General features: G+C 53.1%; 2 long non-coding RNA genes across 8 annotated transcripts; both read right to left on the bottom strand.

Moving 5' to 3' along the window:
- Positions 1-3769: 3769 nt before the first annotated feature.
- On the bottom strand, positions 3770-16792 carry LOC309684990. Of its 6 annotated transcripts, XR_014270375.1 has the most exons (9): positions 16324-16792; positions 15117-15175; positions 14548-14642; positions 14120-14204; positions 11981-12078; positions 8669-8817; positions 8483-8572; positions 5597-5627; positions 3770-4536 (listed from the first exon to the last, which is right to left on the bottom strand). It is a non-coding gene; the product is annotated as an uncharacterized lncRNA (long non-coding RNA). The 6 variants fall into 6 exon arrangements; XR_014270378.1 differs by lacking the exon at positions 16324-16792 and having other exon boundaries at positions 14548-15535; XR_014270376.1 differs by lacking the exon at positions 16324-16792 and having other exon boundaries at positions 13986-15535.
- Positions 16793-19003: 2211 nt separating this feature from the next.
- Positions 19004-23853, bottom strand: LOC309684996. Of its 2 annotated transcripts, XR_014270384.1 has the most exons (5): positions 23385-23853; positions 22177-22235; positions 21607-21701; positions 21179-21263; positions 19004-19168 (listed from the first exon to the last, which is right to left on the bottom strand). It is a non-coding gene; the product is annotated as an uncharacterized lncRNA (long non-coding RNA). The 2 variants fall into 2 exon arrangements; XR_014270385.1 differs by lacking the exon at positions 23385-23853 and having other exon boundaries at positions 21607-22595.
- Between the last annotated feature and the right edge of the window lie 397 nt (positions 23854-24250).

The following is a 24250-nucleotide window of genomic DNA, read 5'->3' as shown; positions in this document are numbered from 1 at the left end:
AAAACGGATGGCCAGAGAGCAGAGCTGCTCACGCAGCTGAGAACCGCGACGCAAGTGAGGACCGTCCAGACACTTCCGTGATGCCGCACCTATCCACGCTTGAGGCTTTTAAGGCAAGAAAAGCGGTGCCCGACTGGAGCTATGCCGATGAGTACAGGTGTTCAAGACTCCAGGGGTGCCACCGGAGGCACCGTGCCTTGCTCCTGGAGCATAAACCCGAAATCCAGATCCGATGAAGGTCTAAGACACCAAAGACAGACCACACCGATGACACCACAGACACAGGCTGGAACCGCCCTGCCCGGCACATGCTACCGCTGGGCTGAAGAGTAACCCGCTCCCTTTACCTGCCTAAAGGCGATTGCCCCGTGACAGCCCTCCGCCCTACACTAACTTTTCAAGTCCTTTCCCACAATTGTCTCCCTTGTCCCCTCTCCTGCGCCTGTTCTTCAACTCATCTTTCAAAGGGCCGGGCGTCCAAATCCATCCTTGACTTAACACGCAAAAAACAGCTAGCTGGTATGTTCCTGCAGTCACCGGGTCCATCACCTGCAAAATAAAGAAATAAAAAACCCCACCAAATCCAGAGTCATAAGCAACAATTAGTTACAGCACCTAAGACACCAAAGAAACACAAAATTACCATTGCGCTTGCATAAAGTCACCGGTCACGTGCTCCACCTCGATACTACCCAGCCCACCTCAAATGCAGGAGACCGCAGCGGAACAGACCTCATCGACACCCAAATCCAACTGCAAAACATCTGAGAAAGTCTGATGAACCTGCCTCCCTTTCCCCTGTCCTAAAGCTTCAGAACCCCCTTCTCTTCTCCTGAACTGACAGGGAAGGAACCCCGCTTCTTCCAGACAACTCCCGCCCTGTATGAGAGCCTCTGAACCCCCTCGTCAGCTGCCCCTTGGGAGCTGCTCTTCTGAGCCGTGCCCTGCAGGCAGCTCCTTTCTTCCCACGGACTCCAGGCTGCGTTACAGACCCACAAAACCCGTGAAAACCACTATACCTTAAATCTCTGCTACTTTCTTGAGAAATGCTAACACTTCATATACGGATGTATACAAGGTGCTCACCCTAACGCCCGCTAAATAATCTTATTGTTGCTCCTATTAAGGAAATTTATATTAGCAACTTACGCTGTATGTAACAAAACTGGTGAGAAAAACCCACAAAGTTCCATCTCCAATTAAGTCAGGAATTCCAAGAAAATGCAGTGTACCTGGAAAAAAAAAAGAAATACATACTGTTAAACCATCTTACCATCCCTGAATGCTCAATACAAAACTACTAACCTTAAAAAAAGAAAACAAAAAAAAACAAAAAAAAAAAACCACAAACCCACATTTAATTTCTATTAAACACACTGCTGAACCTTAACTGGTCTGGAAGGTCTTTCCTAGAACTTATGAGTTCTCCTTCTCTAAATGTGAACAAACACCAGCCCAAACAGCTGAGCCGGCTCCAAAACTACATTTGACCACAGGATCAGCAAAAGACCTACACCAGAGACACCCAACTGCAGAATGAGCTCACTCAGCAGAGGCTGTGGCTCATATACCCCAGGCCCCGCCTTCCGCCCTTCCCACAACCCCCCGGGAAGGGGTGGGATGGACCAGCAGAAGCCATAAAGGCCGCCGCAGGGGTAGCAGCTCCTTTTCTCGTCAGCCTTAAGTTTACAGCACGTGAGGGACTGAGCAGGGAAAGTGGCGCTTACAAGAAAGGCCGATATCTGCTTTTCTACTGTGACTGAAGCAATGGCATCAGCAACGTGACCGGGTAAGTAATTCAACTTAACTGCTCCATTGCGTAGATAGAAAGAATTAGAAATCATACTAAGCCCTAAAAGACACTGGTTTACTAAATGTAATAACGATATTATCATCAAAAATTATGTGCTTTAGTTTCCTTTCAAACAAAATACAGAGCTACGGGGTCATGCTTTACTTTTAGAGGGACCATGCATACTACCTACCTTCTGCCCGAATTATGTTCTGGATAGGACTGAACGACAAAGAGGAACTAGATCCTGTGAGAAAATTTTCTCAAAAATATCTCTGCTTGTACCGTACGTTATTTACTGTAAAGTGCTGACAATTTACAGCCCTATGTGATCTCTCCTTGACCGATACTGGTAACAGAACTAGATGAGTCCGAAAGGACAGAAAGCACCAACACATGTGGAAATTCAAGAAAAGTATCAGAAATGGTATGAAGCATTCTAAGTAACACCTGAGTACGTAGAACAAAAACAAATTGCAAAAGACAACAAAAACCACCATGGGAATTATGTCTATAAAAATAGATGAGGGCTTTCTAAGAGGAGATCTGAGCCGATGATAGGCATCTTTAGGGTACCAGATACGATATAGAATCATACTATAAGACAGACACCAAACGGGTGGCTCTGTAGCATACAGATGGCTTCGGAAAAAGTTCTGCCAGAACAAGAGACACAGTCAGAGGAATTAGAAAGGTCCCAAAGGGGCCAGAGAGGCCAAAGGAGATGGGGAGATGGGACGAGCTCAAAAGGGAATTGAGCAAAGTACAGATGTCCTCGGGGACCCGGGGACTGACTGGAGGCGCGCCGAAGGCGTGACAGGACAAAAAGACAGACCAGAATAAGAGATGGGGACTCATGAAGCGTTCTGAGGGGAAAAGAGGGGTGTGGAGTGACCTCCGGAGCTAAAATGGGACTCCGGGACGTAGCGGTTGTGTCACGAGAGCTTGGTGGGAGCAGCGGAGGAGTCCCACGGGGCCTGAGAGCTCAAAGAAGCCTCAAAAATAAGGATGAGGAATTCCAAAGGGGATTTTGACAAAGTACAGATATTGTCAGGGCGCTGGGGGCGGAATGAAGGCATCTTAAGTTGCAAATAGTAAGCTAAGGGCGCTCTGAGGCGCACAAAAAAAATACTACTGAAAGGAAGCTGAAGCGCTCTAAGAGCACTGTGAAGTACGAGAAAGGACTCGAACGCATGGCTATAGAGAGTAGAGGCATTAGGAGGGGGCAGAGTAAGAAAAGAAGGCTCGGAGTCACGGCGGATGCCTCAGAGTTCCAGGAGGGCATCTGGGCAAATCACAGATGGATGAGTGAGAGAAGCACCTAATGGTGATACCCTCAATAGCAGAGAGAAAAATAAAGGAGCGCTGTATGGCAAAGAAAAACCAGAGGCTCTGACGGACCGAAAGAAAGGGAGATTAAGTGCTACGAGGTGCTGGGGAGATCGAGGAGGGTCTCGGGAAGCGTCTTGACAGTGAGGAGAGGGGTGTCTATGGGGGCTGAGGGACAAAAGAAGGCTTGGGGATGACAAGGAGGAACTCGGGTGATCCTCTGAGTGGAGTACAGATGGTATCGGGGGACTGAACGCAGCAATCCTAGGTAGTGTAGAAGAACGAATGAGTGCTTTACGGCTCAAAGATGGCCTCACCTAAAGAGCTACAAGATGCATGTGGAGCGCAGGGAAAGTCTCAGGAGTCGGAGGGACAGAAAAATGATTGGAAACATGATGATTGAATCTCAGCAGAGTAAATGTGTCATTGGAGGGCCAGGGAACTAATAGAGGCACAGCTCGAGGGAAGAGAGGACGGAAGGATCGGGCTGGGTCTTGAAGAACGGTCTGGGAACACCTGCCCGCCAGAGTCACGAGATTCAGACCGGACCCCCTTGCTTTCTAAACTCCTCAGAAAGGAGTCTAGGTGGAACCGGTCTTAGCCTCTGACTGTAAATCAAGAGTTCGTAACCCGGGTTCTGTCACAAAGTTGATTTATTAACAGGTCGAGCTCGGAGCCTCCAAAGAGGAACCCCGCGAGTTCTTTTCCTGTGCTTTTTAAAGCCTCACATTCTATTGCGTAAGCTATTCATGCACACGTTCACGTGATGAGCGTGGCTCTCGACCAATCAAATTGTTCAACGGTTATGTGTCCTCTTTGATGACTGGAGTTTGAGTGCAGGTGATTTTACCTTCTTACGCAGTTTCAGGATCTCTCTGTCTCATCCGTTGATGTATGTCATCTGTCTTCTGGTGGTTCCCGGCAGAACGGTCCCTTTTTTCATTTCAAAGAATTATAGTTTCCCCTTGACTGTAACAGTCGCTCTAATTCATAATGTTAAGTATACAATCTTCATTATTATTACTTATACAATTGCATTAAGTTAGTTAGGTTACAATGTATCAAAGTCATGCAAAACTACTAGCTGTTCTTGCGCTAAGAAGGAGTTCTGCCAAAGTTTGCTACATTGCTAAGTTACATCTTGCGGTCTAAGGCTTTGCCGATCTAGCAAGATACGCTAAGGAAAACTTTGGTTTCCCACTCTGTGTCGCAGATGTGGACTCAGGAACTCTTCCGAGGGAACGAGAGGGGTATGACACCTGCGATAAAGCTAAACGTATGCTAAGGGCAACCTTGAAAGCATCCGTAGGTGTTGCGACATGGTGAGAGGGGTCCTGAATGGTCCGGAGAGACCAAAGAAGACTCAGGGATGTGAGGAGGGAGTCCGGAGAGGCTGAGGACCAAATGGATGCACACTAGATGGCAGAGAGGACGATAAGAGAGCTCTGAGGCACAAACAAAGAGAGGACAGGTGTCTGAGGGAAAGAGCTCAGACGGAAAATTTTAAAAGTAACTGGGATCGAGCAAATAAAAAAGAAAATAAAAAAATAGTGATGGCAATCTCAAAAGACGTAGAAAGAAAATCTAAAAAGAGAGGGCACTAAGGAAAGGCAAGAAATAGTTAAAAATACAGACAGCAAAGGAGATAAATGTTTACAGTAAGTCTTCAGAACATCCGTGATTAAAGAATCAAGGAAAAAATTAGCAAATAGCAATGGCAAACTAAAACGCAGGAGTAGGAAGAAAATTTAAAAAGCAATACCACAAAGGAAGACAATTTTTAAAAGATGGCAAAGAGACTAAAAGTAGGCATAGCAAGAACATTAAAAAAGCGATAGGCAACAGGGGAAGTAAAGACAAAGATTAACGGCAAACTAAAACAGATGTAAAAGAATTTTAAAAGCGATGGCACTAAGGAAAGACGAGAAAACTAAAAAAGATAAGCAATAAAGAGAAACGGGAAAACAGTAGAAAATTTAACAAGAGACGGGTATTAGGAAAACAGGCAAAAAAACAGAAAATATGAACAGCTAACTGAATCAGACACATAGAATGAAGATTTTCAAAAACGTCAGCATTAATGAAAGAAGAAAAAAGGTTAAAATAAAAATAGACAACGAGATAAAAGCAGATAGAAAGAACAAGTGAAAAGTAAGAGTAATTAGACAAAGAAATAATAAAAAAAGAAAATATAGGGACAGCAAACTAAAAAATCTTTAAAGGCAACAGGGTACATGTCCAGCACAGAACACTTAAAAAATCAGTATTGGCAACTTCATAAAAGTAGACATAGAAAGAGATATGGCGACAAGGTAAGAGGCAGACAGGAAAACATTACAAAATGGGGATAGCTAACTGAATAAAAGTTCACCTAGTGATAAAATTTAAAAAGCAAACGGATTAAGAAACAGGAGAGGGAGAGAAAATACAGCAGACAAGCTTATAGGTCAAGATAAAGACAAAGAGATTACTTACCAATTACTGTCACAGACAAAACAGGCTCAACCTGGGGAAATCAAGTCATTGTTCCTCAGATAATGCAAATAGGAACAAATCCAAAAAACACCTTCCTGCCACCCCTCCCTCTTTTCCTGCGCTCCTCTTCTCTCCTGACTTCTCTACGTCCCACCCCTGACCAACACAGGGGGACATGGCACAGGGGTGGCGGTCAGTTCATTACACTTTGTCTCTGTGGATCCTTCCTCCTCAGGCTCTTTTTCTGCTCCAGTGTGGGGTCCCTCCCACAGGTCCTGCCAGGAGCCTGCTCCAGCACAGGCTCTCAGCTTCCTTCAGGCACAGCCACCTGCTCCGGCCTCGGGTCCTTCATGCGCTGCAGGGGCATGTCAGCTCCACCCTGGACCTCCACAAGCTGCAGTGGGACAGCCTGCCTCACCATGGTCTTCACCACAGGCTGCAGGAGAATCTCTGCTCTGCTTCCTACCAGCGCTGCCAATGGGCTCAGCTTTGACCAGAGGCACATCCGTCGCAGAGTGGGAACTGGCTGTGCCCAACATGGGACTAAGACCCGGTGCCGTCTCACAGAACCCACCCCTGTAGGCCCTGCCCCAGCTAACAACATCTCACATGGTAAACCCAAGACAACAGCGATGGGCTACAGGCCAGGAAGGAGGCAGTGACAGGGAACCACACTGACAGAGATAGGAGGGGAAAAAAAAAAAAAAAAAAGCGCAATGGGCCACAGGACAGAGAGGAAGGAATTAAAAAAGGGGACAGTGAGGTGGACAGAGATAAATTGAGACATACCAAAAAACCTCCATGAGCTGAAGGGAAGAGACAGAGCAATTAAAGAATAGGGACAGGGAGCCAGGCAGAGATAGAACGATAAAGGCAAAGATGGGCTATGGGACACATCTTTTAGTATTTTAAAATCCTTTATATAATAGAGTAGATAAAGGTTTTTATTTTGAACTCCTATAAATATATCAATATTATTTTTCAATATATAAAAAAATGAAAGATTTTTCTCTATTTCGTTGCCTCATGCCCATATTTACAGGTTTTATTTTTTAATCCCCCCATGAATTGTCTAACATTTTTGGGCTGTGACCCCCCTGTCCCGCAGGCACCTGCTCCTCCAACACATCATCACCCTGCCGGTGACAATTGAGGGCCCCAAATGACATCATCACACCCCTCTTTTTATTTCCCAAAAAAAGGCGCAAAGCCACAAGGCACCCAGGGCTGGCCCCTTCCCCTCGGGGCGCTCAACTACCGGCAGGCAAACCTGGGGGCGGGGGGCGGGGCATCTATTGAGCATCGCCAGACCCAGACACCTGAAAAACAAAAATCCCCAAATATATTTCAGCAGGTTAACAAAGAGCACAGAAGAGAGCAGGGGACTTCCCTCACACTGAGGGACGGGACAGCAGCTGAGCTACAGGAGGACTCCAGGGAAACAGCTCAGCGTGAAATACAGCGCGGCCTTTCAAAGCCAGAGTGACTGCAACTCTTCCAGTCAGTATTAAGACTAATTGGTGCCATTCTGAGCACAACAGTAAACCCTCGGGCTGGCCCTGGGGAACACCTCCTCCCTTCCTCACACGCTGCGGTGGAGACATCCCTCTGCCAGGCTGCCACATGGGGCTGAGCCGTGACCAGAATCCATGCTACCGACCCCCTCAAACAGCCCTCGCAATGCTGCTGCTGCTGCACACCTTGCTGGGTCAATAAAGCTGAAAGGGCAGGGTAAAACCCAGAGAGGGCAAGGAACAAGAAGGAACAAAGCTCAGTCATTCAATTGATGCAGAATAGGTGTGCCTATGTTTATATACACCCAATAAAAATAGCTATACTATGAAAGTATTTGACTTGCCTTTGGCACTAATTGAACTTGCCCAGCTGTGAATCGATACCATTATTCTATCTCTAAAATACAGTTATAATTTCACTGGGGGCTTTTTTTGTGTGCTACACAACTAGGGGGGTCACAAAAGTCACAGGACTCAGTTCCCCCTGCCACCCTCAGGGTGCACTCAGACCACCATCCCCGCCCCACCCCCCCAAGGGCCCCCTGTTCAAAAGGACCAGCCACGCCCCAGAAAAGCTAACCTGGAGCCCCAAAGGAGGATCTGGCCCGTGGACTTGAGCCCCAGAAAAGGAGCCAGCCTCTGGAGAAGCCAACCCAGAACCCCAAAGTAGTAGTCAGCACCCAAAAAAAAAAAAAAAAAGACCAAAACCAACTGGAGCGTGAGAAAAGGAGCTGGCCTGTGGGAAATTTGACCCAGAGACCCGGAAGTGCAGTTAGCACCCAGAAAAGGCAACCCAGAGAAGAGACAGCCCTTGGAAAAGCCAACACAAAGCTCCCAAGGTGGAGCCAGCCCCAGAAAAGCCAACTGAGAGCTTGAAATGAAGAGCTGGCCCCCAGAAAGGCCAACATGGAGCCCCAGAGGATGAGCCAGGACTTGGAAAAGCTGACCTGGAGCCCCAAAGGAGGAGCCAGCCCCTGTGGAGGAATTCCCGAGGGCGAGAGGTCACGATCTGATTCCAATGAGCAACTCAGGATTTTAGCCAGGCGGAGAGGCCTACGCGAGCTGTCCTTGAAGTCTATTCTGAACAATGTGGGAACAAACTTGGTCTGAGAGCTAAACTGCAGAAGGGAAAACAATCAGCGTGTGCTATGTCCATGGGCATAGCACATCGCTGATCAGGTTGGGGGGCGTTACATGTAAGCAAGAGGGTTAAACCAATCACCATGTTGTTTATGTGTTATTTCTGTAAACATATATATATTCACCATGTTGTTTGTGTGTGTTATTTTTGTAAGCCTTTATATACTCTGCTACTAGCAAGCCTATATATACTCTGCTAAAATACCTAATAAACAAGAACAACCATACTCACATTGAGGCTACGTCGTTACTCCGGGACACAATCCCACTCCGACAAGCCCCCATATCAGCTGACCCAGAGCCCCAGAGGCAGAGCCAGGACCTGGAAGAGATGAGCCGGAACCCCAGAGGTCAAGCTGGCCCTTGGAAAATCCAACACAGAGCCCCAGAGGAAGAGCAGGTCCCCAAAAAAGCCAACCTGGAGTCCCAAAATCCTCCGTGGCACTTGAAAATCCAGAGCATCGTAATGACTGATCTGCCCCAAAGGAACCAACAGCTCTGAGGCCTGTCACGCTGCTTCTCGGACCTCAATGCCTCAACAATTTCTAGAGACTTGCCAGAACGTGCCTGCAACAAGAAGAAAACCATAGCTGCATTACTGGCTCACCTCGTGTTACCTCACGATCCAACTGTGATCTGTTCGACTCCAACTCACGTGCACAGGAACCTCAGTTACTTTAACCCTCTACACTGGCTCTACAATGCCACGCAATAGACAGATACATTGAGCTGTGCAGTGCACGTGCAAATGTAACGCCATACAACACAACACACTCTTAGTTCACTGTCGAGACACAACATGGTACAGCATGCTGCAATGCAAGACAAAACACAAGGCAGCACGGTGCTGCTTCATGTCTTACGAGATGAGACTCAGCTGACATTCAGACCTGCATATTGTGATACAGAGGTCTGCATAGTTTATGCTACGTCTCTTGTGACTTTGACATAACTCCCATCAAATGCAGAGAGAATAGAACAGAACAGACCTCATCGACACCGAAATCCAATCTGAGAGAGGCTGACGAACGCTCCTCCCTTTCCTAGCCATCCCCCGGTCCAAAAGCTTTAGAAACCCCTTCTCTTCTCCTGAACTGTCAGGGAAGGAACCCCGCTTCTTCCAGACAGCTCCTGCCCTGTATTGGTCCCTCTGAACCCCCTACATCAGCCGCTCCTCAGGAGCTGCTCTTCTGAGCCGTGCCCTGGGTTCTGCAGGCACCTCCTATCTTCTGTCTTCCCACGGACTTTGGGCTCTGCTACAAACCCACAAAGTAAAGGAAGCCCTGACACAATCGACGAGGAGCCTGCCACAAGCTGCAAAGGTTCTAGGGAAAATGTGGTACTCTGTGGGCAATGGAGAAAGGTGATGAGCCATCCCATACCCTGAAAGACACCGTGCCTGGTGTCCCTGCTGCTTTCTTGAGAAATGCTAACATTCCATATACAGATGCATACAAGGTGCTCACCCTAACTCCTGCTAGCTAATCTCATCATCGGTCCTATTAAGAGAAATTACATCAGCAACTTACACCATATACAGCAAAACTGGTGAAAAAAAAAAAAAACACAAAGTTCAATCTTCAATGAAGTCAGCAATTCTAGGAAAATGCAGTGCACCTAGAGTAATAAAAAAGAAAAGCGTACTATTATACCACCTTACCATCCCTGAACACTCATTACAAAATTACTGACCTTAAAAAAAAAAAAAAAATTAAAAAAAAAAAAAAAAAAAAGAAAAGCAGCACACGAGTCTACTTTCTACTATATATGCTGCTGAAGCTTAACGGGCCCTGAAGGTCTTATCACAAACTTATTAGCTCTGCTTCTCTAAACGCCAAAACACACCTGCCCAAATAGCTGAGCTGGCTCCAAAGCTGCATTCAACTGAAAGACCAATAGAGCACCTACAAAGCAGAAGTCCACGGGCAGAAATACCTCCCTGTTCAGAGGCTGTGGCTGGTAGACCCCTGGCACTGCCCACCGCCCTTCCCACAATCCCCTGGGAAAGGTGTGGGGCCAACCACAGAAGGCATAAAAAAGCCACCACAGGAGCAGCAGCTCATTTTCTCACCTGCCTTCAGGTCAGAGTGCATAAAGCACTGAACCTGTTTTTTTTCCTTCTGGGAGTCTCAACTTGCATCCAGCAATTACCAAACCCCTTGTGTTCAATTATGTCGATGTGTTATTGTGGAAAAGACAATTTCATACTGGTGGATTTAGGTTTGTAATCTTTAGATATTTCTGCAGTTAATTCTAAACCATTTCGTGTAGCTTGGGAAGCATGCTGTTATGGAGCACATCATTTCCAGAGAACGCACAGGCACTTTGGGTGCTCTGCAGGACTGCGGGGCAATAGATATTGACATGAGGACTGACAGGCATTTCCAGTATCCTGGAGGACCGTGGGGCCATAGAAATCAATGGCGGAGGACTGACGGGCACTTCCGCTGTGCTGGAAGACCCCTGGACAATAGAGATGGACTTCCGGAAAACTGATGGGCAGTTCCGGTGTGCTGGAGGACCGCGGGATCATACAGATGGACTTCTGGAAAACTGACGGGAACTTCAGTGCAACTCCGCAGCGCTGTTAGAGACAGTACCGGATCGATGATGGCCGCTCTCAGGGCCAGGCGGGACAGCCGTCGCTGCGGGCGGGTGGCACAGTGCCCGCTCCAGGTGGCGGGGAGGCCGCCAGAGCCCAGCCACTACTGCTTCGCCCTCAGTCACCACTGTCGGTGCCGGCCTGGCCTCTGGGAGGCTGCGCACATGGCCGGGTGGCAACAGCGAGTATGGCAAACCACCACCGGGGGGAGGAAAGGGGGGGGGCACCAACGCACGTGAGCAGCTCCCAGGGAGGCAGCAGCGCCCCATTCATTGTCTGGCCCTGAGCGCTCATCACGGTGATTGCGTGGTGACCGGTCTCAGCCCGGTTTAATCCATTTGGACCCAGAGTCAGGAGGTTTAGGGTATTTTGGGGCAGTGGTGGCAGCTCCCGCTCTGTATACATGGCCCCTTCAAATAGAGATTAGAGCGAGGGCAAGATTTTAAATCCTTATGATAAATAAGCATTCTTTGCATTTTAAAAACAATACATAGCGTAGACATTTACAATTATGTGTCTATTTACATAGATATATTTAGGAAATATATATTAATGGTTTACACTAATATAGAATATCTGTTTAGACATATCTATTCCAAAATATATATAAACATTCATTATATAGAACATCTAATTAATTGCCTGTTGAAAAATATTTTGACACTTAAACATCTTTTTACAAATAAATATTTTAAAAATATTTTCCAAAATATAAAATCCCTTCTGTAATACAGAATCATAGAATGGTTGAAAATACAGGTTTTTATTTTGAAATTACACACAAATATTATTTATCAATATATATAAAATTTAAAGATTTTTCTCTATTTCAATGCCTCACGCCCCTACTTACAGGTTTTCATGTTTTATAAACACCCAAAAACTTTTCAAAAATTTTTGGGCTGTGACATACCTCTTCTGGAACAACCCCTGTGTGACACACATCCACAACCAGCCCCCACTCACCTGCTCCTCCGCCACGTCGTCATCATCATCGTCATCGTCCCCGGGGACCTTGGGCTGCCCCAAATGACATCATCACACACACACAGACATGCACACCCCTTTTTATTCCCACCACCCCCACCACCACGCCCCTCCGCAAAAGAAGGCACAAAGCCACTGCACCCAAGGCTGGTCCCGTCCCCTCGGGGCGCTCAACCTCCGGCAGGCAAACCTGGGCAGGGGGGTCTACTGAGCGTCGCTAGGCCCGTACAGCGAGACACCTGAAACACAAAAAGCCCCAATTATGTTTCAGCAGATTAACAAAGACCACAGAAGAAAGCAGAGGAATTCCCTCACACCGAGGGACGGGACAGCAGCTGAGCTACAGGAGGACTCCAGGGAAGCAGCTCAGCGTGAAATACAGCGCGGCCTTTCAAAGCCAGAGCAACTGCAACTCTTCCAGTCAGCATTAAGACTAATTGGTGCCATTCTGAGCACAACAGTAAACCCTCGGGCTGGCCCTGGGGAACGCCTCGTCCCTTCCTCATGGCGCTGCCGCTGCCCACGGGGACATCCCCCTGCCAGGCTGCCGCACAGAGCTGGGCCGTGACCACAATCGACGTGACGGACCCCCTCAAACAGCTACAGCCCTCGCGCCACCGCCGCCACTGCTGCACACCTTGCTGGGTCAGTACAGCCAAAAGGGAAGGGTAAAACTCTGAAGAGGGCAATGAACAAGAACCAACAAAGCTCAGTCCTTCACTCCATGCTGAAGAGGTGCACGTATGCTTAGAGAGATCTCTCTCTCCAATAAAAATACTTATACTATAACAGTATTTGACTTTCCTTTGGCACCAAATGAACTTGCCCAGCTGTCAATCCATACCATTAAACCATCCGTCTCCAAAATACACAGCTATAATTTGACTCGGGGGAGGGGTGGGTGCTGCACGATTAGCGGGGACGTCTGGCCGGCTGCCCTGCCCAGGAGAGATGCTGCTGAACTGCCGGGGAAAGGCGCCGCTGACAGCCAGACAGCATTCAAGAACTTCAGAGCACTCCGTCTCAAGATTGCCAATAAAACCCTGCTGACATTCAGTTGCCTCTTTTTAAACGTTTCCTTTGTTTAAACATTTGGTTTTAAACATTTCCTTTGTTAAACGTTTAAATGTAATTTAAAAAACGGCCCTGTTTTTAAAGCCTCAGAACAAATACCTCATTGCCAAAGCACACCTAACAGATTGTATGCTACGGCCATTTAGTAGTTGCAGTTTAAACAACGCAAATCCGTTTGTAAATTCTACGATCGTAACCTTTTTTAAAATTTAATTTGGGATAGAAAAATCAGCAAGATAAAAAATCCCCCATATGGTTTTACTCGGGGGGGGGGGGGGGGGGGGGGGGGGGGCAGGAAGGGGAGAAATCAAATCCCCGCTCCCACAATCCATAAGGCTACCAAAAAGGACCAGCAGATGGGCTGACGCTTTCGGCTGTGCTGAACATGGAGAAGAACGTGTTTTTATGATGCCTCGCCTGTTACGACGGAGAACCAAAGACCGGCGATGCCTCCAAATTTGGAAGATGGGCTGTTCTTGGGCCTTGGGAAGGAAGTGGACTTGGTTTAAAAAAAAAAGCAGAGCGGAGAGCAGAGCGGAGAGCAGAGCGGAGAGCAGAGCGGAGAGCAGAGCGGAGAGCAGAGCGGAGAGCAGAGCGGAGAGCAGAGCGGAGAGCAGAGCGGAGAGCAGAGCGGAGAGCACACATAGCCTCGTTGCCGAAAACCTTGGAACCCTTCTTGTCACCAAAACCACATCGGGACTCACTGTCACCAGTTACAAGGCTATAATGCTTCTTGGCACAGCCTGGAAAACACGCAGAAGCCACCCCGCTTTGCCCCTCTCTCTTCTCTGACCTCAACTGCTTTTCGTACGGAGACTAGTATCGCAGTAAAGTTTTCCAGTACTACTGGAAGGTATTTTAAAAACTTGCAGACTGAAAAAGCATAAAGCTTTTACCATGAAAACAAAGTCTTTCTTCGGAACATCTGAACCCTTACGAACGCTTTCTTCCCTCTTTTAGTACAACATTGTTTGCACAGTGCCAGTTAACGGTAAGCACACAGAAAAAGATCAGGCTTGCGGGAGGAGAAAATAAGCGGAGGGAAGCAAGCGCAACGTGCTCCGGAACACACCTTATTTTTAGTATTCGTGTTCAAATATTTCATTGAAAAACTACAGGAGGAGAGTCGGCACATCCATCACGTTAGCTTCAAAGCCCACACGACAAGCACCTTAGGAAAAAGGCAGACGCACATGGGAGACGTACCTCGTCCTGGCAGACCACTCTGGATCCTTTCCCTCTGTCCCGTACCGTCACGGCAGACGAAAGGGCGACCGCAGAGAAAGGCAATCTGCCGAGAGAGGAAAATGACCTTTAGCGTAAAGCTGGGGAGGAATCTCAAGCTGCCTTCTTCCCTGAAGGTTTGCCAAGACGACAGCTGAGCGGAGGAAAAAGTACTTGGCATCACCTTTGGGACGCTTCTTGGGGCAGGCCACAAGAACTCTTGCATTTTTCAGACAACCCTGCTTTTCGTTGACTCACCGGCAGCTTCAGTTGCACTAGAGCCACCTTCCCGGCTGCACGTAGGTGACAGACACGGACAGGTGCGTTTTCTCAAGCCTACGTACAGCCAAGGTTTCCTCACCCTAGACGGCCCAAGGTGAACGTTTTTGTTACAGGGTACAGCAACCCACCATCCCGCTGAACCGCCTCCTTCCAAAAAAGCAATGATTTCTTCCAGGCCCGTTCTCCAGACGGTCAAGAGCCACAGGACAACATGCCATCAACACTCGAAGAAAAAAAAAAAAAAAAAAGTTAAGTAAAAATCAAGCAAAACGTCAGTTTCCATCGCGTTTCATTCATTACATTTCCACTGGCACCTAGGTGCTCCAAAATTAACCATGCTCACACCACAGACTCCTAACAATTCAGTTACGCAGGGAAAGAGAAAAGGCTATTTCCAACTTGCCCATAAAATTAGCATGAGCAAACAGACGAGAAACACCGGACCCTAAAGAAGGTATCGGGCAGCTCTTAATTTATCCGAGAGGGAAGTTGGCTCTTTCACCCCAGAGGAAGACATTCCTAACTACCCAGGCACCAATTCGGGAAGGAGGCGCGCTCTGTTCACTGCAACCCTGCACGAGCTTTTCTGCGCTGGCAGCAAATTTGCCTTTTCTGCCCGTTTGACGTGGAGCACCTGTAGCGCCCCTGCACTCGCAAACGTTTCTCCCCGTTCCCCCAGCCCCACGCCTGCCGTTACCTGAGCAGCCGGCGGAATCAACCCCGCAGGATTTTCTTCCCGGGACGCACAAGGGGACACTGGGAAAAGAGGAGGCAAGAAATGACCCTCTTTGTCACAGCCAGACAACGGGCACAAGCCGGGGGACCCCCACCCCACCTCTGCCCTCGGGAGCGGGGCCCAGACAGGGGCCTGGCAGGGATTTAACCCCCCCCGGCAAGAGGCCGGGCTCCCCGCCGGCAGAAGGACCGCTCGCCTCCCCTCTGCCCGGAGCTCCTCGCTCGGGACAGCCCAGCCTGCACCCGGCCGCTCTTCAGCCCTGTGGGGGAGCGCAGTTTGGCCGGCGGGTGCTCCAGCCAACACACGCTCCGGCTAACTGCAGCTCCTGCTCATTACCGCTGCCAGGAGTCTTGCCTCTGGCTAATGCACGCTCCGGACAGAGAACACCCCATCTCACTCCAGCTCCTGCTTGCCAAGCTCTGGCTAATTGAAGCCCCAGACCCCCACCTGCGGGGAGGGTCCACCACGCACCTTGCCCACCCCGTGCTTTTCCCCACAACCCCCAACGCCCTCCCGCCCCTCTCTTCCTGCCCCCCCCCCCCCCCCCCCGGGCCCTGCAAAACCAGCCAGACTGGAGTCTGCTCTCAACCCCCAAACCAGCTCATTTAGTGCCTGCTTCTGAGCCCCAAGCCTCACCTGCTGGGCCCGTTCTCAAGCCCCAAAAACGCAGGACTGGACCCCTGCTCCTCAGCCCAAAGCCACACAACTCCGCCTGTTTCTGAACCCCCAAACCAGCCCCGGGAGCCTGCTTTCCAGCTTCAGGGACAGAAGACCTGCTCTCCGTCTCGGGCCCCGAACCGGCTCACCCTCTCTGCTTCCTCACCCCCTCGGCAGCCCCCGCGGGCCACGCTGAGGGCCGGGCCGAGCGCAGCCACCCTACAGCCCGCCACCCCCAGGGCCCACAGACACTCTTGGGGAGGGCCCGACCCCGCCGCGCTGCAGGGCAGCGCCAGCACGGCCCGGGCGCCGCTTCACTATCGCCCTTTCGGCCTTTATTTCTCCGGCACCACCAGCCCCGCACCCCAAGCCCCACACGCCGAAGGCACTCCACGGGGAGCCGGGCCCAGCCACCCCTGCTCCGAGCCTACAGTGCCCCCCGCTCAGGCCCCCCGCTCCCCCAGCCTCCCTCAGGGGCCCTCCTCGAGGCGCCTTCGGGCCTCCCGCTCACCTCGACGCGCTCCAATGCCCCACCACGTGCTCGCGGCGGTACCGCGGGGCCGGGGCCGGCCCGGCCCCGCTTCTCTCAGGGACGCTCCGCTCCGCTCCGCTCCGCTCCGCCTTCGAACTGGGCGCCTTTTTTCTCCGGCCCCTTCCGCTTCCGGAGCGCCCACCACGGCCCGCCTATGCCGCGCACCCATTGGTCGCCGTCCGCACTCCTCCCAGGGAGACCCCGCTCCATTGGCCCGGCCTCGCCGGAAATCGCCGCCGCGCCCCACGCCGACGAGGCGATCCGACCAATCGGAGCGCGGCACCCGCGCTGTGATTGGCCCGCCCATCCGCCCATCCGCCCGGGAGCCGTTGCCATGGTGAAGAGGCGCCCGCGGCGGCGCGGGCCGTTGCCGGGCCTGTCGGGGCGGTAATCCCCAAAACACGGCTTTGGCTTAAAAGCTGCAGAGATTTGTGTGGCACAGCACAAAATAAACCGGTTGCGCAGCCCGGTCCCCGCAGCGCTCCCCGGGGTCAGGCACTTCGAGGGGGGACGGCGCTCCCCAGCTCCGGGGGCACCGGCCGCTGCGCCGGCGCGAGGGCCAGCCTCTGCGGGGGGGGGACAGGGCGGTGGGGGTGACGGGGGAGACTCCGGGGCAGCTCTGACGAGCTGCGGAGGCGCCCGGCGTCTGCGCCTGACGGGGGTGCCCGCCTTCTTCCCCTCTTGCGTACCGTCAGCTCTCGGGTAACTGCCGGAGGCTGCCCGGAGCCGGCTCGCCTCCAGCGGATCGGCAGCCTGCCGCAGCGGGCAGTTTGAAGCTTCCAGGCCCGCCACCCCCGGGCGGCCAGCGGCCAGGAGACACCCCCGCAACGGCGAAGGGGCTCGCTCGCCTCCGCGGTGCCCCCGGAAAAGACCCGCCGCCGGGGATGGCGCCCCGCGGCCGCCCGTGCGCGGCCGGCGCTGCGATACCGCGCTTCGGCCACGAGGGGGCGGCACGAGCGAGAACGCGGCGGGCCCGGCCGAGGCGGGGCCGAGGCGGGCCGGGAGGCGGGGCCGAGGCGGGCAGAAGGCGGGGCCGAAACGAGGCGTGAGGCGGGGCCGAGGCGGGCAGAAGGCGGGGCCGAAGGGGGCCGGGAGGCGGGGCCGAAACGAGGCGTGAGGCGGGGCCGAGGCGGGCAGAAGGCGGGGCCGAAACGAGGCGTGAGGCGGGGCCGAGGCGGGCAGAAGGCGGGGCCGAGGGGGGCCGGGAGGCGGGGCCGAAACGAGGAGTGAGGCGGGGCCGAGGCGGGCAGAAGGCGGGGCCGAGGGGGGCCGGGAGGCGGGGCCGAGGCGGGGCCGAAACGAGGCGTGAGGCGGGGCCGGGAGGCGGGGCCGAAACGAGGCGTGAGGCGGGGCCGAGGCGGGCAGAAGGCGGGGCCGAGGCGGGCCGGGAGGCGGGGCCGAGGCGGGCCGGGAGGCGAGGCCGAGGCGGGCCGGGAGGCGGGGCCGAGGCGGGCCGGGAGGCGGGGCCGAGGCGGGCCGGGAGGCGGGGCCGAGGCGGGCCGGGAGGCGGGGCCGAAACGAGGCGGGCAGAAAGCAGGGCCGAGGCGGGCCGGGAGGCGGGGCCGAAACGAGGCGGGCAGAAGGCGGGGCCGAGGCGGGGCGTCAGGCCCAGCCGACTTTGGGGTGATTTAGAGGAGGTGCGGTTTGTGGTTTTCGATTCTCCTGACCTCCCCTGCCCCGCCAAACCCTTACCAGTCAAACCTGGGTTTATTGCATACCCCTTTGCCCTCCCTTAGCTCAAGAATCTTATTAACTAAATACCGCAAAGCACTATGCAGAACTGTTTGCTTTTCTCAAAAAGAACAATTGCCAAAGACATTTAAGTAAATTCTTTTTAAAAATGTGTTTCTGCAACCTATCAATACAAACGTTCCAGAGGCAGATTGGATAGAAACTTATACATCATCTTGGGTGTATTTAAAAGTTTCCATGGAAACCATTTCTTTGTCAAAAGAACAACATTGCTCTGGGCTATTTGGCACTCACACCAAGCACTGTCCAGCTCCGGGCCGCAGGCAGCAGCTTTTCAAACTGCTTTTACGTCTTCCAGGGAGATTACAAGGGAGGGGAGAGTTTTTAAACGCTTTCTACAAAAACGCAAAGAAAGCCTTTCAAAAACCTTACCGAGCATAGACATTTCACTTGCTATCTCTTTACACAGACACAGACAGAGATACACCCAGGGTAAAGACAAACCTGGGAAACACCACAAAACCTCCAGGAGCTGAAGGGGACAGACACAGCAAAGAAAGAGGAGGGAAGGGGAGAGTCAGGCAGCGAGAGAACGATAAAGCCAGAAATGGGCTGTGGGACGCATCTTTTGAGAGTCTGAAATCCTTGATGTAATAGAGCAGATTTTTTTTAGAGTGGGTTTTTATTTTGAACTCCTTCGCGATACAGAAACAAAGAGGCATTTATCAATAGACAGTAAAAGGAGAGGGTTTGCCCTATTTCAATGCCTCGTGCCCATATTTACAGCTTTCAAGGTTTTTTCATCTCCCCCACGAATTTGCAGATGTTTTGGGGCTGCGATCGGCCTCTTGTGGGGCGACCCCTGCATGACCCCCCCAGCCCCCACTCACCTGCTCCTCCGCCATGTCGTCATCGTCGTTGTCCCCAGGGACCTTGGGCTGCCCCAAATGACATCATCACACACACACAGACATGCACACCCCTTTTTATTCCCACCCCCGCCCCCCGCAAAAGAAGGCACAAAGCCACTGCACCCAGGGCTGGTCCCGTCCCCTCGGGGCGCTCAACCTCCGGCAGGCAAACCTGGGCAGGGGGGTCTACTGAGCGTCGCTAGGCCCGTACAGCGAGACACCTGAAACACAAAAAGCCCCAATTATGTTTCAGCAGATTAACCAAGAGCACAGAAGAAAGCAGAGGAATTCCCTCACACTGAGGCACGGGACAGCAGCTGAGCTACAGGAGGACTCCAGGGAAGCAGCTCAGCGTGAAATACAGCGCGGCCTTTCAAAGCCAGAGCGACTGCAACTCTTCCAGTCAGCATTAAGACTAATTGGTGCCATTCTGAGCACAACAGTAAACCCTCGGGCTGGCCCTGGGGAACGCCTCCTCCCTTCCTCATGGCGCTGCCGCTGCCCACGGGGACATCCCCCTGCCAGGCTGCCGCACAGAGCTGGGCCGTGACCACAATCGACGTGACGGACCCCCTCAAACAGCTACAGCCCTCGCGCCACCGCCGCCGCTGCTGCACACCTTGCTGGGTCAGTACAGCCAAAAGGGAAGGGTAAAACTCTGAAGAGGGCAATGAACAAGAACCAACAAAGCTCAGTCCTTCACTCCATGCTGAAGAGGTGCACGTATGCTTAGAGAGATCTCTCTCTCCAATAAAAATACTTATAACAGTATTTGACTTTCCTTTGGCACCAAATGAACTTGCCCAGCTGTCAATCCATACCATTAAACCATCCGTCTCCAAAATACACAGCTATAATTTGACTCGGGGGAGGGGTGGGTGCTGCACGATTAGCGGGGACGTCTGGCCGGCTGCCCTGCCCAGGAGAGATGCTGCTGAACTGCCGGGGAAAGGCGCCGCTGACAGCCAGACAGCATTCAAGAACTTCAGAGCACTCCGTCTCAAGATTGCCAATAAAACCCTGCTGACATTCAGTTGCCTCTTTTTAAACGTTTCCTTTGTTTAAACATTTGGTTTTAAACATTTCCTTTGTTAAACGTTTAAATGTAATTTAAAAAACGGCCCTGTTTTTAAAGCCTCAGAACAAATACCTCATTGCCAAAGCACACCTAACAGATTGTATGCTACGGCCATTTAGTAGTTGCAGTTTAAACAACGCAAATCCGTTTGTAAATTCTACGATCGTAACCTTTTTTAAAATTTAATTTGGGATAGAAAAATCAGCAAGATAAAAAATCCCCCATATGGTTTTACTCGGGGGGGGGGGGGGCAGGAAGGGGAGAAATCAAATCCCCGCTCCCACAATCCATAAGGCTACCAAAAAGGACCAGCAGATGGGCTGACGCTTTCGGCTGTGCTGAACATGGAGAAGAACGTGTTTTTATGATGCCTCGCCTGTTACGACGGAGAACCAAAGACCGGCGATGCCTCCAAATTTGGAAGATGGGCTGTTCTTGGGCCTTGGGAAGGAAGTGGACTTGGTTTAAAAAAAAAAGCAGAGCGGAGAGCAGAGCGGAGAGCAGAGCGGAGAGCAGAGCGGAGAGCAGAGCGGAGAGCAGAGCGGAGAGCAGAGCGGAGAGCAGAGCGGAGAGCAGAGCGGAGAGCACACATAGCCTCGTTGCCGAAAACCTTGGAACCCTTCTTGTCACCAAAACCACATCGGGACTCACTGTCACCAGTTACAAGGCTATAATGCTTCTTGGCACAGCCTGGAAAACACGCAGAAGCCACCCCGCTTTGCCCCTCTCTCTTCTCTGACCTCAACTGCTTTTCGTACGGAGACTAGTATCGCAGTAAAGTTTTCCAGTACTACTGGAAGGTATTTTAAAAACTTGCAGACTGAAAAAGCATAAAGCTTTTACCATGAAAACAAAGTCTTTCTTCGGAACATCTGAACCCTTACGAACGCTTTCTTCCCTCTTTTAGTACAACATTGTTTGCACAGTGCCAGTTAACGGTAAGCACACAGAAAAAGATCAGGCTTGCGGGAGGAGAAAATAAGCGGAGGGAAGCAAGCGCAACGTGCTCCGGAACACACCTTATTTTTAGTATTCGTGTTCAAATATTTCATTGAAAAACTACAGGAGGAGAGTCGGCACATCCATCACGTTAGCTTCAAAGCCCACACGACAAGCACCTTAGGAAAAAGGCAGACGCACATGGGAGACGTACCTCGTCCTGGCAGACCACTCTGGATCCTTTCCCTCTGTCCCGTACCGTCACGGCAGACGAAAGGGCGACCGCAGAGAAAGGCAATCTGCCGAGAGAGGAAAATGACCTTTAGCGTAAAGCTGGGGAGGAATCTCAAGCTGCCTTCTTCCCTGAAGGTTTGCCAAGACGACAGCTGAGCGGAGGAAAAAGTACTTGGCATCACCTTTGGGACGCTTCTTGGGGCAGGCCACAAGAACTCTTGCATTTTTCAGACAACCCTGCTTTTCGTTGACTCACCGGCAGCTTCAGTTGCACTAGAGCCACCTTCCCGGCTGCACGTAGGTGACAGACACGGACAGGTGCGTTTTCTCAAGCCTACGTACAGCCAAGGTTTCCTCACCCTAGACGGCCCAAGGTGAACGTTTTTGTTACAGGGTACAGCAACCCACCATCCCGCTGAACCGCCTCCTTCCAAAAAAGCAATGATTTCTTCCAGGCCCGTTCTCCAGACGGTCAAGAGCCACAGGACAACATGCCATCAACACTCGAAGAAAAAAAAAAAAAAAAAAAGTTAAGTAAAAATCAAGCAAAACGTCAGTTTCCATCGCGTTTCATTCATTACATTTCCACTGGCACCTAGGTGCTCCAAAATTAACCATGCTCACACCACAGACTCCTAACAATTCAGTTACGCAGGGAAAGAGAAAAGGCTATTTCCAACTTGCCCATAAAATTAGCATGAGCAAACAGACGAGAAACACCGGACCCTAAAGAAGGTATCGGGCAGCTCTTAATTTATCCGAGAGGGAAGTTGGCTCTTTCACCCCAGAGGAAGACATTCCTAACTACCCAGGCACCAATTCGGGAAGGAGGCGCGCTCTGTTCACTGCAACCCTGCACGAGCTTTTCTGCGCTGGCAGCAAATTTGCCTTTTCTGCCCGTTTGACGTGGAGCACCTGTAGCGCCCCTGCACTCGCAAACGTTTCTCCCCGTTCCCCCAGCCCCACGCCTGCCGTTACCTGAGCAGCCGGCGGAATCAACCCCGCAGGATTTTCTTCCCGGGACGCACAAGGGGACACTGGGAAAAGAGGAGGCAAGAAATGACCCTCTTTGTCACAGCCAGACAACGGGCACAAGCCGGGGGACCCCCACCCCACCTCTGCCCTCGGGAGCGGGGCCCAGACAGGGGCCTGGCAGGGATTTAACCCCCCCCGGCAAGAGGCCGGGCTCCCCGCCGGCAGAAGGACCGCTCGCCTCCCCTCTGCCCGGAGCTCCTCGCTCGGGACAGCCCAGCCTGCACCCGGCCGCTCTTCAGCCCTGTGGGGGAGCGCAGTTTGGCCGGCGGGTGCTCCAGCCAACACACGCTCCGGCTAACTGCAGCTCCTGCTCATTACCGCTGCCAGGAGTCTTGCCTCTGGCTAATGCACGCTCCGGACAGAGAACACCCCATCTCACTCCAGCTCCTGCTTGCCAAGCTCTGGCTAATTGAAGCCCCAGACCCCCACCTGCGGGGAGGGTCCACCACGCACCTTGCCCACCCCGTGCTTTTCCCCACAACCCCCAACGCCCTCCCGCCCCTCTCTTCCTGCCCCCCCCCCCCCCCTCCCCGGGCCCTGCAAAACCAGCCAGACTGGAGTCTGCTCTCAACCCCCAAACCAGCTCATTTAGTGCCTGCTTCTGAGCCCCAAGCCTCACCTGCTGGGCCCGTTCTCAAGCCCCAAAAACGCAGGACTGGACCCCTGCTCCTCAGCCCAAAGCCACACAACTCCGCCTGTTTCTGAACCCCCAAACCAGCCCCGGGAGCCTGCTTTCCAGCTTCAGGGACAGAAGACCTGCTCTCCGTCTCGGGCCCCGAACCGGCTCACCCTCTCTGCTTCCTCACCCCCTCGGCAGCCCCCGCGGGCCACGCTGAGGGCCGGGCCGAGCGCAGCCACCCTACAGCCCGCCACCCCCAGGGCCCACAGACACTCTTGGGGAGGGCCCGACCCCGCCGCGCTGCAGGGCAGCGCCAGCACGGCCCGGGCGCCGCTTCACTATCGCCCTTTCGGCCTTTATTTCTCCGGCACCACCAGCCCCGCACCCCAAGCCCCACACGCCGAAGGCACTCCACGGGGAGCCGGGCCCAGCCACCCCTGCTCCGAGCCTACAGTGCCCCCCGCTCAGGCCCCCCGCTCCCCCAGCCTCCCTCAGGGGCCCTCCTCGAGGCGCCTTCGGGCCTCCCGCTCACCTCGACGCGCTCCAATGCCCCACCACGTGCTCGCGGCGGTACCGCGGGGCCGGGGCCGGCCCGGCCCCGCTTCTCTCAGGGACGCTCCGCTCCGCTCCGCTCCGCTCCGCCTTCGAACTGGGCGCCTTTTTTCTCCGGCCCCTTCCGCTTCCGGAGCGCCCACCACGGCCCGCCTATGCCGCGCACCCATTGGTCGCCGTCCGCACTCCTCCCAGGGAGACCCCGCTCCATTGGCCCGGCCTCGCCGGAAATCGCCGCCGCGCCCCACGCCGACGAGGCGATCCGACCAATCGGAGCGCGGCACCCGCGCTGTGATTGGCCCGCCCATCCGCCCATCCGCCCGGGAGCCGTTGCCATGGTGAAGAGGCGCCCGCGGCGGCGCGGGCCGTTGCCGGGCCTGTCGGGGCGGTAATCCCCAAAACACGGCTTTGGCTTAAAAGCTGCAGAGATTTGTGTGGCACAGCACAAAATAAACCGGTTGCGCAGCCCGGTCCCCGCAGCGCTCCCCGGGGTCAGGCACTTCGAGGGGGGACGGCGCTCCCCAGCTCCGGGGGCACCGGCCGCTGCGCCGGCGCGAGGGCCAGCCTCTGCGGGGGGGGGACAGGGCGGTGGGGGTGACGGGGGAGACTCCGGGGCAGCTCTGACGAGCTGCGGAGGCGCCCGGCGTCTGCGCCTGACGGGGGTGCCCGCCTTCTTCCCCTCTTGCGTACCGTCAGCTCTCGGGTAACTGCCGGAGGCTGCCCGGAGCCGGCTCGCCTCCAGCGGATCGGCAGCCTGCCGCAGCGGGCAGTTTGAAGCTTCCAGGCCCGCCACCCCCGGGCGGCCAGCGGCCAGGAGACACCCCCGCAACGGCGAAGGGGCTCGCT

This window comes from Vanellus vanellus, assembly GCF_965231255.1.
Source record: "Vanellus vanellus genome assembly, contig: HAP1_SCAFFOLD_776, whole genome shotgun sequence".
NCBI lineage: Eukaryota > Metazoa > Chordata > Aves > Charadriiformes > Charadriidae > Vanellus > Vanellus vanellus.
Note: the sequence above shows the minus strand (reverse complement) of the source record. Positions and strands in the feature narration are given on the sequence as shown.